This window comes from Pongo pygmaeus, chromosome 18, assembly GCF_028885625.2.
Source record: "Pongo pygmaeus isolate AG05252 chromosome 18, NHGRI_mPonPyg2-v2.0_pri, whole genome shotgun sequence".
NCBI classification, from domain to species: domain Eukaryota; kingdom Metazoa; phylum Chordata; class Mammalia; order Primates; family Hominidae; genus Pongo; species Pongo pygmaeus.
In genome coordinates this window covers 68,264,912-68,276,387 of record NC_072391.2, presented here as the reverse complement: position 1 = coordinate 68,276,387, position 11,476 = coordinate 68,264,912, and the positions used below count along the sequence as shown (strand labels likewise).

The following is an 11,476-nucleotide window of genomic DNA, read 5'->3' as shown; positions in this document are numbered from 1 at the left end:
TTTCATCTATTACAAAGACAGAATTTCATTTCAGGGGGCAGAAAGTGATTTATTTAAAAAAAATGGGCTGGCACCAATGGCTAGTCATCTAGAGCAGAGATTGGCAAGCTTTTTCTATAAGGAGCCAGATAGTAAATATTTTAGACCAGGGATATACAATCTTTTGGCTTCCCTGGGCCACACTGGAAGAAGAAGAATTGTCTTGGGCCACACAAAACATACACTAACAATAACAATAGTTGATGCGCTAAAAATAAGTAAATAAATAAAAAATAAAAGTCCATGCATAAATCTCAAAGTGGTTAAAGAAAGCCTACAAATTTGTGATATGCCGCATTCAAAGCCATCCCGGGCCGCATGCAACCTGTGGACTGTGGGTTGGACAAGCTTGTTTAGACTTTGGTCTAAAATAGTATGGTCTCTGCTGCTAGTTCACAACTCTGCCATTATGGTGTGAAAGTAGAGCTAGACAATACATATATGAATGGGCATGGCTGTGCTCCAATAAAACTTTATTTACAAACACAGGCAGCTGGCCTGTAGGCCACAGTTTGTCAACCTCCATTTTAGAGGAAAATAAAGTAGTCTCCCATTTCTGACCAAATACAGAAATAAATTCCAGATGGAGTAAGGACTTAAATGTAAAATATAAACCTCTTAGAAGAAAAATCCAGGTGCAATAAGGTATGATTATATTACGAAGGGTATCCATCATAAGTCAGAAAATTCAGAAGCCATAAAAGAAAAGCTGGACCTACTTGAATTTATAAAAATGTAAAACTTTCATACGACAAAGATGTTATACACAAAGTCTGAAGATAACAGATTTGAGAAGAATATTTGCAGTACAGATGACTGATATCTCTAATCTACAAAAGGCTCTTACCAATTGGCAAGAAAAAGACAAACAACCCAACAGAAAAATGAACAAAGGGTATGGATTTTAGTTTAAGTGCGATTGGAGCCCTTGGAGGTTTCCAGCAAGAGAATAATATGATTTATGTTTTAAAAAGCCCACTCAGGCTGCTGTGTGGGGAATGGATTGTGGGGGGGGCAGGAGGTAATCAGGAAACCAGGGAGGCTGGCTGGAATGTTTTTGCAGACTACCCCACTTCCCCCAAGAGAAGGCTTAATAGATGTTCAATAAACGTAGGCTGAATTTTGATGAAAACATCTACGCCATGCCCCGCTATGGCATCTAGGCCAAGCGTCCCTGAGCTGACTCCTTGATCCTTTCCTTGAGGGTATGTGAGGTTCAGAACGTGGTAGGCCTCTTTTCAACTTTCAGTAGAAACAAATGTGTGTCTCTGGTTGATGAAACCCAAGAGCTTGGATGAAGGCTACCCCTGAGAAATCCTGCCATACTCGTCCACAGCTCAGTGCGGTTGCCCCTCTTGGCTCTGATTATGGAAAGGGGAGGCAAGAAGACCTGTTGCAGTCTGAAGGAACTGGTGAATTCTTAGTCTAATGAGGCAGGACACAGGAGGCAGGGGATGAAACTGACAAGGAAGGGGGATCCTAAACTAACACAGGAGATGACAGAGCACATGCTTGGCCGCTGCCCACATCCCCACATGGGGAGGAGGGGGTTGCACTGAATAATCTCTTCTCTTAAGGCTTGGGGACCCAATGACTTAACAGCAAGTCATTTGTCTGCACGTGAAGCCAACAGTTTTCAAGTGATCAATGGTCAAAACGAAGTAACGACTTGCTTCTTCTCAGCTAGGAAGTGGGTTTGGAAACTCCGGCCACCCATCCAGCAGCAGGAACAGCAGCTGGAGTGACAGGCAGCACAAAGAAATGTCCCTCCCTCCCTTTGCAAGGTTTAGGAAGCCCGAGGCAAAAAGCCGAGGCTGTAGAACGGCACTGGGCCTGGAGCTGGTAACTCAGGCTCGGTGGCTCCGTGCAGAGCCTCTGCTTTTTCAAATGTAAAATAAAAAACATCCTGGACAGGAGGGATCTCTGGAGAAAAATGAAAGAATGCACACAGACGAGAGCTGCCGGGCAGAGGCAGCGGAGCTGACATTTTCTGCAAAGGGAAGAGAATAGCATCGCCGCAGAGGGACCCCGCATCCAGCAACAGAGCTCTTGCGGCTTATCTTTGTGGAGGCCTCTCTGTTGCCCGAAATCCCTTGTGGAGCAAGCACAAGAAAGTGGATCCGAAGGAACTGGGGGGGTGGGGGGTGGGCAATGTTAGCTACCCTCCAACTCTGCCCCTCACAGCTGCATCCGGGCAAATTGAGGATGCTCTATTCTCCATGACTGAGCCTGTGTCTGGTTTCCCAGGGAGATGGGCACAATGGACCCTGCTTGCCAATGATGCTGGTCTTTAACAAAACAGCAGTGCCTCGTGCTCTGCACAAACACACATTTCTGCACACCCAGAAGAAGGCATGCCTTCCAAAGAGTATCTGCCGTGTGGTAGACACTCAGGAAATTCAGGATCCTGCAATCATTTTAAAGGCCTCCCAAATGGCAGGTGCTCCACAAACACACTTCAAAGAAATAAATGAATGAATGAGCAGATTATTTTGGAATCATGTTCTAATAATCCATCTGGATATGTAGACCCCCAAACAGAGGCAACAACTATGTGAATTCAATTCCTGTCATGATGTCAGATGCTCTTGGCCAGGAATTGGCAAACTGCAGCCCAAGGACCAAATCTGGCCTGCACCCTGTTTTTACAAATAAAGATTTATTGGAACACTGCCACACCCCTGTGTTTACATATGGTCTATGGGCTGTTTTTGAGCTGTTAACAGTAGGCCAGCTTGAGTAGTTACAGCAGAGATCATATGGGCTGCAAAGCCTGAAATATTTATTATTTGGCTCTTCACAGAAAGATTTGCAGACTCTTGCTCTAGGCAACTTCCTGGATTTAGCAGGTCTGAGGTGAGGTCAAGGATTTCATGTTTCTAAGCAGCTTTCACTTGAAGATGATGCAGTTAGTCTTGGAGCCACCCTTTGCAAAGCAAGGTTTTAGGCACTATCTTTTTCCAAAACAAACAAAAGTATGATGAATCATTAAACATTAAGTACAAATCCTGTACACAGCATGAACTTGGCCCTGCAGTATCACATAACTTGAGTCAGCTGCAATCAAAGAAAGTCTTGGATATCCCTGTTTCTCACCTCATAGGCCTCACTTACTGATACGAGCCTAGCAGCATACACCAAGGAAGACACTGGAACATTCCTGTTTAGTTCATCGATAGCCACAAATCTAGACAGACAGCTCAGTGGACATTCATTGCCTTTTGACTTCCAGCATCCATTCATTCCTCTCCTGACGGCAGCAATTTTGAAATATTTCTCTCTTCCCATTTCCGTTAATGTGCTTTGGGCAGGGCTGACTCCAGGCTCAGCCCAATCAGCATCTTGCATCCTTCCTAAGTTACCCTGATTGGTTCAGGGGTGAGCATGTGACCCAGTGGGTTCCCATGGGACTTTTGCAGGGACTTCTGTGAAAACAATGTTCTGTCTTTCCTAGATCATCTGTAGTGAGACAACATAGAATCTGAGCTGCTGTAGGCATCTCGTGACCCTAAGAAGGGACTCTAAGAAGGAAAAGAACAAGCATGGAGGGGACAGTTCCAAGCAACACGAAGGAGAAGAAACTTGGTGACTTTGTTTAGGCTCCTAATCAAATGCTACCCCTAGCCACAGGATGTTCCCATGGGTTTTTCAGTTATATGAGCCCACACATCCCTTTTTGCTTCTGCCATTTGGAGTTCCAATTTCTGTACTTTGCAATTGAAAAAAAAAATTCAGATAGGAAAAATTACTAAAACTTTCCATCTGACTGTGGCTGAGAAATGAGGGCCATGAACACTCCTGCATGTTTGGACACATTTTGGCACATCTGCAGGAGGAGCATGAGTAAACGGCTGCCTGTCTTGGAGCTGAGGCACTTGCTGCCTTGACCATCACCAAGGCTGCTATCACTTATAGACCCTGGCAGCTCCAATCTCTCCAACTGCAACCAGCTCATGTCAAAACAGTCCCTCAGTTTCAAGAAAAAGGATCCTGGGAAAGGGTTCAGGAATCTTGCTACAAGTCAACTGAGCAATGTGTTAGGTTTTGAAGGGAAGGTGAGGGTTAAAGAAAGACACACACAGAGAGGAAGTGGCAGCTCTACAGCAAATGCAGGCTTTATGTCCAGCATAAGACCTCCAGAGGCGGAGGACCAGCCTAATGCCAGTGCCCACCACTGCTTACAGGCTGGGGTACTTACAGGTATGGGCAGGAGGGGCCTGGGCAGTATGGCTTGCTGCCCGGGATGATATTGATAAGACATTCCCATGATGAGGCAGTTTGGCCTTTGCTCCCACGGAAGGTGATGTTCCTTGCACTTTCTCCCAGCAGGGTATGATAAGGATGTTCCTGTGCCTTGTGATCAGGTGGTTGGGCAGGATGTGTCTCATGCCTCAAACCCCCGTGGAATGTTTCACTTGACCAAGATGTGTGAAATGGTGGAGGGCGGGGGAGTTACAAAATGATTCGGTTTGGTCTAACACAAAGAACCACTAAAGAACCTACCAAAGGGTAGGTCATTTCAAGCAAAACTATACCAGGTAATGTTTTCTTTAGCACCATTCCATGTTCTCTTAGCATCTTCTTGACCCTAAAGTAACCAATGCTCGCTCTCGCTCTCTTTCTCTCTCTGTTTCTCTCCCCCTGTCTCTCTCTCTCTCTCTCTCTCTCTGTTTAACTCTCTTACCAAAACAACTTTCAACTAGTAAGCAGATAGGAAAGGACCTTATTAAACAACCCACAGGAGTCAGGTTCACCAGTTTTTTAACCAGACAGATCTGGATTTGAATTCCAGGCTCACCCCTTACTGGATGTGCCTGTATAAATAAGCAACTTAAATGCTCTGAATCCCAGTTTGCTTATTTTTTTAAATATATGCTTTGCTGAGTTATCATAGGGAGACGAGATAAGGCATATAGTGGTTAGATGTAAGACTATTATTATCAAACCATAAAAATAATATTACAGACATAACATTAATATTGTTTTAGCCTCCTGGAGGTGTTTGCATTTTCATAGGGAGCAATTCCTTTCTTAACCCAACATTAGGAACTGTAAAGTCAGAATTTCAGCCTTGGCGACAGACCTATTGCTAGGTTTATATCTGACAGGTGGCTACTTAAAGAAGGTGTTCAAGAGCCCTGCACAGTCCTTAGGCAATGACCCTGAGAATCAGAAACTCAGGCCATATATGTGGAAGGCAAAAAAAAAAAAGATTCTAGAGATTGGAGGGGTTGCTGAGTGACAATCAGGATGTCATCACTGAATTCCGATGGGCTACCTGGAACTGGCTTAGGGTGGGATTACATACGCCTCCTGCCACATAGGATTTCCTTCTATTTGGTCAGGGGTAGCATCATCCAGTGAGTAAATCTGTTAGTGATCTCCCTCACATAACCTAGGAATTCTCTCAGGATCCGTTTCTCCAGTAGTTTTGAGAAAGCGACCAACAACAGCAAAGAGAGTAGTTCTTCCATTCCAAGAGCAGCCATCTTGCTTAACTGACAAACTAGAGAGAACTGCAAGGACTCAGTACATCCCTGGCACAATCCATTCTCTCTCACAGCATATTATATGAGGCTGTGTGAGCCCTGCTTCCACGGTATGCTAAAAACCCATGGTCCCTGCATTATTTGAGCAACTGACAAGCTTCTGAAGTTAAGATTCACGAACGCTGAGAGCGGTACCCAGTGGATTTGTGGCAGGTGAGCAGATCCTTCTCATCTCCCATTTTGGAAATTTCACATTTCATTCTGCTTTGTGAATCCCACAACTTCATGACAATATAGATTAACATTTTGCAAAAAAATAACAAATAATGTTCTGCTTGAGGGAAAAGCAGACATTAGGCTTCTTATAAGAAACAAGGGGTCATGTTGAAGACTTCAGGATAACGTATCTTGGAGAAGAAAAAGCCATTCAGTGGTTCACTCCCCAAGTCTGTGGGAGGGGTTTTTTTTTTAAAGGTTATTTTCATAACTTTAAGACCACAATTAATTTCTGCAAAACCCACGGAAAAATTGCCTCTTTTCAATAATTTCCCCCCCATCTTTTTCCCCAAGAGCCTTTAAAATCTGACAAAATTTTTCTTTTCAATTAAAACAAAAAATTGAACAGATGTGCCTCAAGAGGGCTGGCAGTACTTTTAAGAACTGGTAATAATTTATTTAGAATGATGTATAGTAATATAATATATCTTTACACACAAGTTGCACAGAAACACCCACTGCTTTTGGTGTGGTACTTACTGTTCCTTGTTGGAACACCCAGGAAACTTCCATATGTCAGAGATCATGTATGACAGTCCTATCTTCTGTGTAAAAGGTCATCTCCCAGCAGAAGAATAGCTCGCCTAGTTAAAGGGATACCAATTTTTAAACGCTCTGCCAAGCTGAAGATGGAGAGAATGAGTGAGAGGGGGAGACGTCAGATTTCAAATTCAGGGCACGCTCATTGTGCCCTCGGATGCTGAGCTGGGAGGAGGGGGACAGAAACCTCTATTTAGAGATGATTGGAAAAATCAGTGCCACACAGTGCACTTGAGAAGCAATGCGGCAGGCTGTTCTTGCCCTCTCCTTGGATGCGACAAAATGGCCACCGTGGAAACGGGAAGCAGCAGCAAATGGCTGCCACAGGTCTTGGATGCTTGAGGAAGTGTCTATGTGTATCCAGGCCTGTGTGGGGTATTCCTAGGGTAGCAGGTTTTTAAAGTCAGGGTGAAGAAAAGGGAGGCATTTAGAAGGAATGGACAATTGACAAAGAAAGCGGTCAGACAGCACCAAAGGGTAATGATCTGGGAAAACCCAAGGCTCCAAGAAAGTACGTTGACCCCAAGAAACTTAGAATTTACAGTATTTTAGCCACCCTGAAACTATATAACCATGCCAGCTCAAGTAACCAAAAATATCCTAGTCCCTGCACTAGCCGCTTTTGAAATATCCTGTTTAAAATGACCCCCACACTACCACGGGTAAGTTGGCAGGGGATTGGAGGCTCCATGGAGGGCTATCCCTAAGCCAACCTACCAGGCAGGCAGGCAAGTTTCTGCCCTCCCCAACCTCCCCCTGCTAGCTCCCTTCCTCCTGAGAGTCGAAGACTTCCTGATGTTCCTGGTTGCATCAGACACCAATCTGGCCCAACTTCCCTATTAGAAGGCCTCTGTGACAACCAGCCAATCCGATGCACCAATCTGAGTAACTGTTTTCCCTCCTTCAGGACATGGTTACATTTAGTTCGATCTTTTCCTTCCCAAGGCAGATGCCCAAAGCAAAGAGAGTGAAGCAGTCAGAATTTCAGACACTGTGAACAACTCCCCTTGGGGTACCTCTGGGGCTGGCGTCTTTACATCACGACGACAGAGAGCTGGCCCGCACAGACTGTGGCCACGGCGTCTTAAAGGTTTTGTTTCTCTGCAGGCATCCATGTGCTCTGTTTCTTTCCCTCCTCACCACTCTCCAAACCACACTCACACAAATACACGTCCCCATATGCAAAGACGCGCATATGTATATTGTATATCAGTGTGACACTCACACATACGTGCGGTGTTAGCATAGCTTTTCCCGAGTCCCTCTTGTGCTTCCCAGCACGCAGCAGCATCCTTCAAAGCAGGCAGTGGCACACTATCACTCATAAACTAAATCCAGCCACTGCCTGCTTTGTAAATAAAGTTTTGTTGGAACACAGACCTGCTGATTCGTTTGTGTATCATCTGGCTGCTTTTGCACTAGAACAGGGTGGAGTAGTCACAAAAAAAGACCATGTTGTCTGAAATATTTGCTCACTGGCCCATTAAGAAAATGTTTGCTGCTCCCTAGTCTAAAGCAGCATCTTATATCTAGAAAATCTATTTCTTAAAAATCGTCAAAAGGTCTTTCTCTTATCTTAAAAGTGATTCATAAACCTGTACCTCTTAGAGTCATGGAGCTATGTAATTAGAAGGTGTATTTTAGATGATTAGTCCTACTTATGGTCTAGTACGTGATTCTCTTCTAGGATACCTGTGGACGTCTCATCTCTCTTGATGGTTCCAGTAAAAGGCAACACACAGCTGCTCACAGGGAAGCTGTGATGTTTCCCAACAGCTCTATTGGAGAGTTCTTTTTTATCTGCAGTGAAAATCTGCTTTCCTATCATTTCCGCCCACTGGTTCCCATTCTGCCCTTTGGGGCCAGTCAGGAAAAGGGGGACAATCCTCTTCGAAAAATCGGCCAGGCATGGCAGCTAGTTCCTGTAATCCCAACACTTTGGGAGGCAGAGGTGGGTGGATCACTTGAGGTCAGGAGTTCGAGACCAGCCTGGCCAACACGGTAAAACCTCATCTCTACTGAAAATACAAAAATTAGCCAGGCGTGGTGGCACACGCCTGTAGTCCCGGCTACTCAGGAGGCTAAGGCAGGAGAATCACTTGAACTTGGGAGGCGGAGGTTGCAGTAAGCCGAGATTGCACCACTGCACTCCAGCATGGGTGACAGAGCGAGACTCTGTCTCAAAAAAATAAATAAATAAAAAATAAAAAAATTAAGCATCAAGTATCTGTAGGTAACTGGCATGCCTCACCTTTATATTTTGCTTCTCCAGGTTAAAAAATAACCCCAGTCCCTCTACCTGTTCCTCGGGTGGTGTAGTCTCAAGGCCCCACCACCTCTGTAGCGTCTCTTGGTGGCTAATATCCCTGTTAAACTTAGAAAGCCATGAGTACTGTGAAGACATCAGGTGCTTTCTCAAGATGAGCATTCATTCCTGGTCACCATGGTGCTGAGAGTTCACCAGTGAAGTGTTAGAAGCTTCTGGAGGGCAGGAGCAGAGGCTTGCTGCTCTCTTTCTGGAGCAGCAGGCACAGGGTAGCCCCATCATCTCATCAGGTCCCAAGATGCCCTCTGAAGCTGGATATGCCAAGCCTTTGCACCGGTGGCTGGAGGCCTAGTGGGGATTCCACCGGAAATCTGGTTGTAGAGAATGGTATATTTTGAATTAACCACTCAACAAATCATAAAGCAGGATTGTCAGACTCATTATGGGAAAAGCTGCACTGAAAATAATGCCTTAAGTATGTGTTGTTGCTGCTGGGGATACAATCGGTATTAGTGGCTTAAGGGGCTCAGGAAATTTCCATGAGACCGTAACAAAGGAACAGCCAGCATTTGGTGGGAACAATGGAGGATGGACCCTTTTTTTTCATCGATGAAAGGAGATCTTTCCTATTATTTAAAAATTTGCTTCTCCAAACACCCACTTCTCCCCGTGGTGTGCCATGTCAGAGTTACTGAGGAGGTTTAAAAAAAAATCATTAAACAACCCCCCCAAAAGAGGGCTCAATGAGGTCTCATTCTGTGGTAATGAGCTCCAATTTAACGCCATCATTATTTCTGACATTAAAGGCCCAAGAATAGTGTCACATGCCCAGAAGCTATTTTTTTTTTTTTTTTAAACCAGCTAATCCCAGAAATAAGAAACTGCCATGAGGGACAGTGAGTCAGGGCCTGTAAAAGTGCTTTAGGAGAGGACTGTGGCAATAGACTGACCTAAGCGTGGGAGGCACAGCCTGCACAAGTCCCTTAGCCACCTTGGGAGGGCAGGCCCAGCTTGTGCAGTGACTGTCCAGTGAGTCATTAAGAGCGTAGGTTTTGGCTGGACGTGGTGGCTCATGCCTGTAATTCCAGCACTTTGGGAGAACAAGGCGTGCAGATGAGTTCAAGACTAGCCTGGCCAACATGGTGAAACCCTGTGTCTACTAAAAATTAGCCAGCCATGGTGACAGGCACCTGTAATCCCAGCTACTCAGGAGGGAGGAGAACTGCTTGAACCCAGGAGGCAGAGGTTGCAGTGAGCCAAGGTCACGCCACTGCACTCCAGGCTGGGTGACAGAGTAAAACTCTGTCTCAAAAAAAAAAAAAAAAAGTCTAGGTTTGGTGTTAGATTCTAAGTTTGAGGCTTAGCTGTGCTGCTTGTGCCAAAACCTTATGACTTTAGGGAATTTTACTTAAGTTCCTTATGCCTTGGTTTGGCTCATCTGTGAAATGGAACCCATAATAGTACCTACTACCAGGTTGAGACAAAATTAAATAGGATGCAGAACACAGACTCTAACATATCAAAGAGAAGAAAGGAATCTATAGGATGATGGACAGGGAGGGACATCTGGAAGGAACAGCTGGGCTCCAGGCTTAGAGATCAACCAGTGCCAAGAGGGGCAGATCAGAAGGCTCTAGAAGAACTTTCATAAGAAGACAAAATTAGTAGAATGCCCAATATATCCAGATACATTGAGAGATGATGCACACAACCGGGGAAGACTTCAGGTATATGTCAATGACAGAAGACTAAGAAAAGCAAAAACAGAACCACTGAAAACAGAGTCATTCAGGAAAGGAAGAGTAAACAGAATACACTACATGGCTCAGCTAGGCTAAATACTGATCTGATAAAAATGACAATATCATGATATTGGCAAGATGGGAATTTTATGAGGGTTTTTTGAAGGGGAATTTAAAAGAGAGCTGGACCCTCATTTTTCGCAATGGGAAGTCAGTAGATAATGCCTAGAAATAAAAATCAAGAAACAGCAGCAACAAGGCCAGGCGCAGTGGCTCACGCTTGTAATCCCAGCACTTTGGGAGGCTGAGGTGGGCCAATCACTTGAGGTCAGGAGTTCAATACCAGCCTGGCCAACATGGTAAAACCCCATCTCTATCCAAAAACACAAAAATTAGCTGGGCATGGTGGGGTGTGCCTATAGCCCCAGCTACTCAGGAGGCTGAGGCACGGGACCCTTGAACCCTGGAGGTGGAGGCTGCAGTAAGCCAAGATCATACCACTGTACTCCAGCCTGGGTGACAGAATGAGACCCTGTCTCAAAAAAAAAAAAAAAAAAAAAAGAGTGAAAAAAAGAAATAGCAACAAAAGCATTTTATTGAGCGATATGGAGGTAAAGTTCTAAGGAATCAGTTTAAAGCATTAAAAGAGTTGATCCATAAGGGAGTAGGAGCTAGACAGGGGATTTTGGCGGAGAAATTATATATATTTTTGCAACAAGCTGGAAGGACTGTATGAATCTAAAAACTGTGTATATAAGTAACTTTGATAACAGTAAAACTAAATAAAATTCCTATTGAAATGGATCCCATCAATTGATTTCACCACCAGTTCCTCTGGATTTATTAGGATTAAGACCAGATTTAGCAGTTTCTCTGTTGGCTCTCTCAACCTTCTAACAGATGAAACATCGAATAAGGCAGGTCAAGAGTGTTTCCAGAAGCGTATCTTTGGTTTTTTTTTTTTTTTTTTGAGACAGTCTCACTCTGTTGCCCAGGCTGGAGTGCAGTGGCCTGATCTCGGCTCAATGCAACCTCCACTTCTCAGGTTCAAGTCATTCTCCTGCCTCAGCCTCCTGAGTAGCTGGGATTACAGGCACCTGCCATGACCCCCAGCTAATTTTTGT

General features: G+C 44.6%; 1 long non-coding RNA gene across 1 annotated transcript in view; it reads left to right on the top strand.

Annotated features, from left to right (window-relative positions):
• The first annotated feature begins 5,291 nt into the window (after positions 1 to 5,291).
• LOC129015288 (uncharacterized) overlaps positions 5,292 to 11,476 on the top strand; it is a 35,170-nt gene continuing 28,985 nt past the window's right edge. Inside the window, exon 1 of the long non-coding RNA XR_008494531.1 lies at positions 5,292 to 5,741. This is a non-coding gene — a long non-coding RNA (uncharacterized LOC129015288). The remainder of the gene's footprint in view (positions 5,742 to 11,476) is intronic.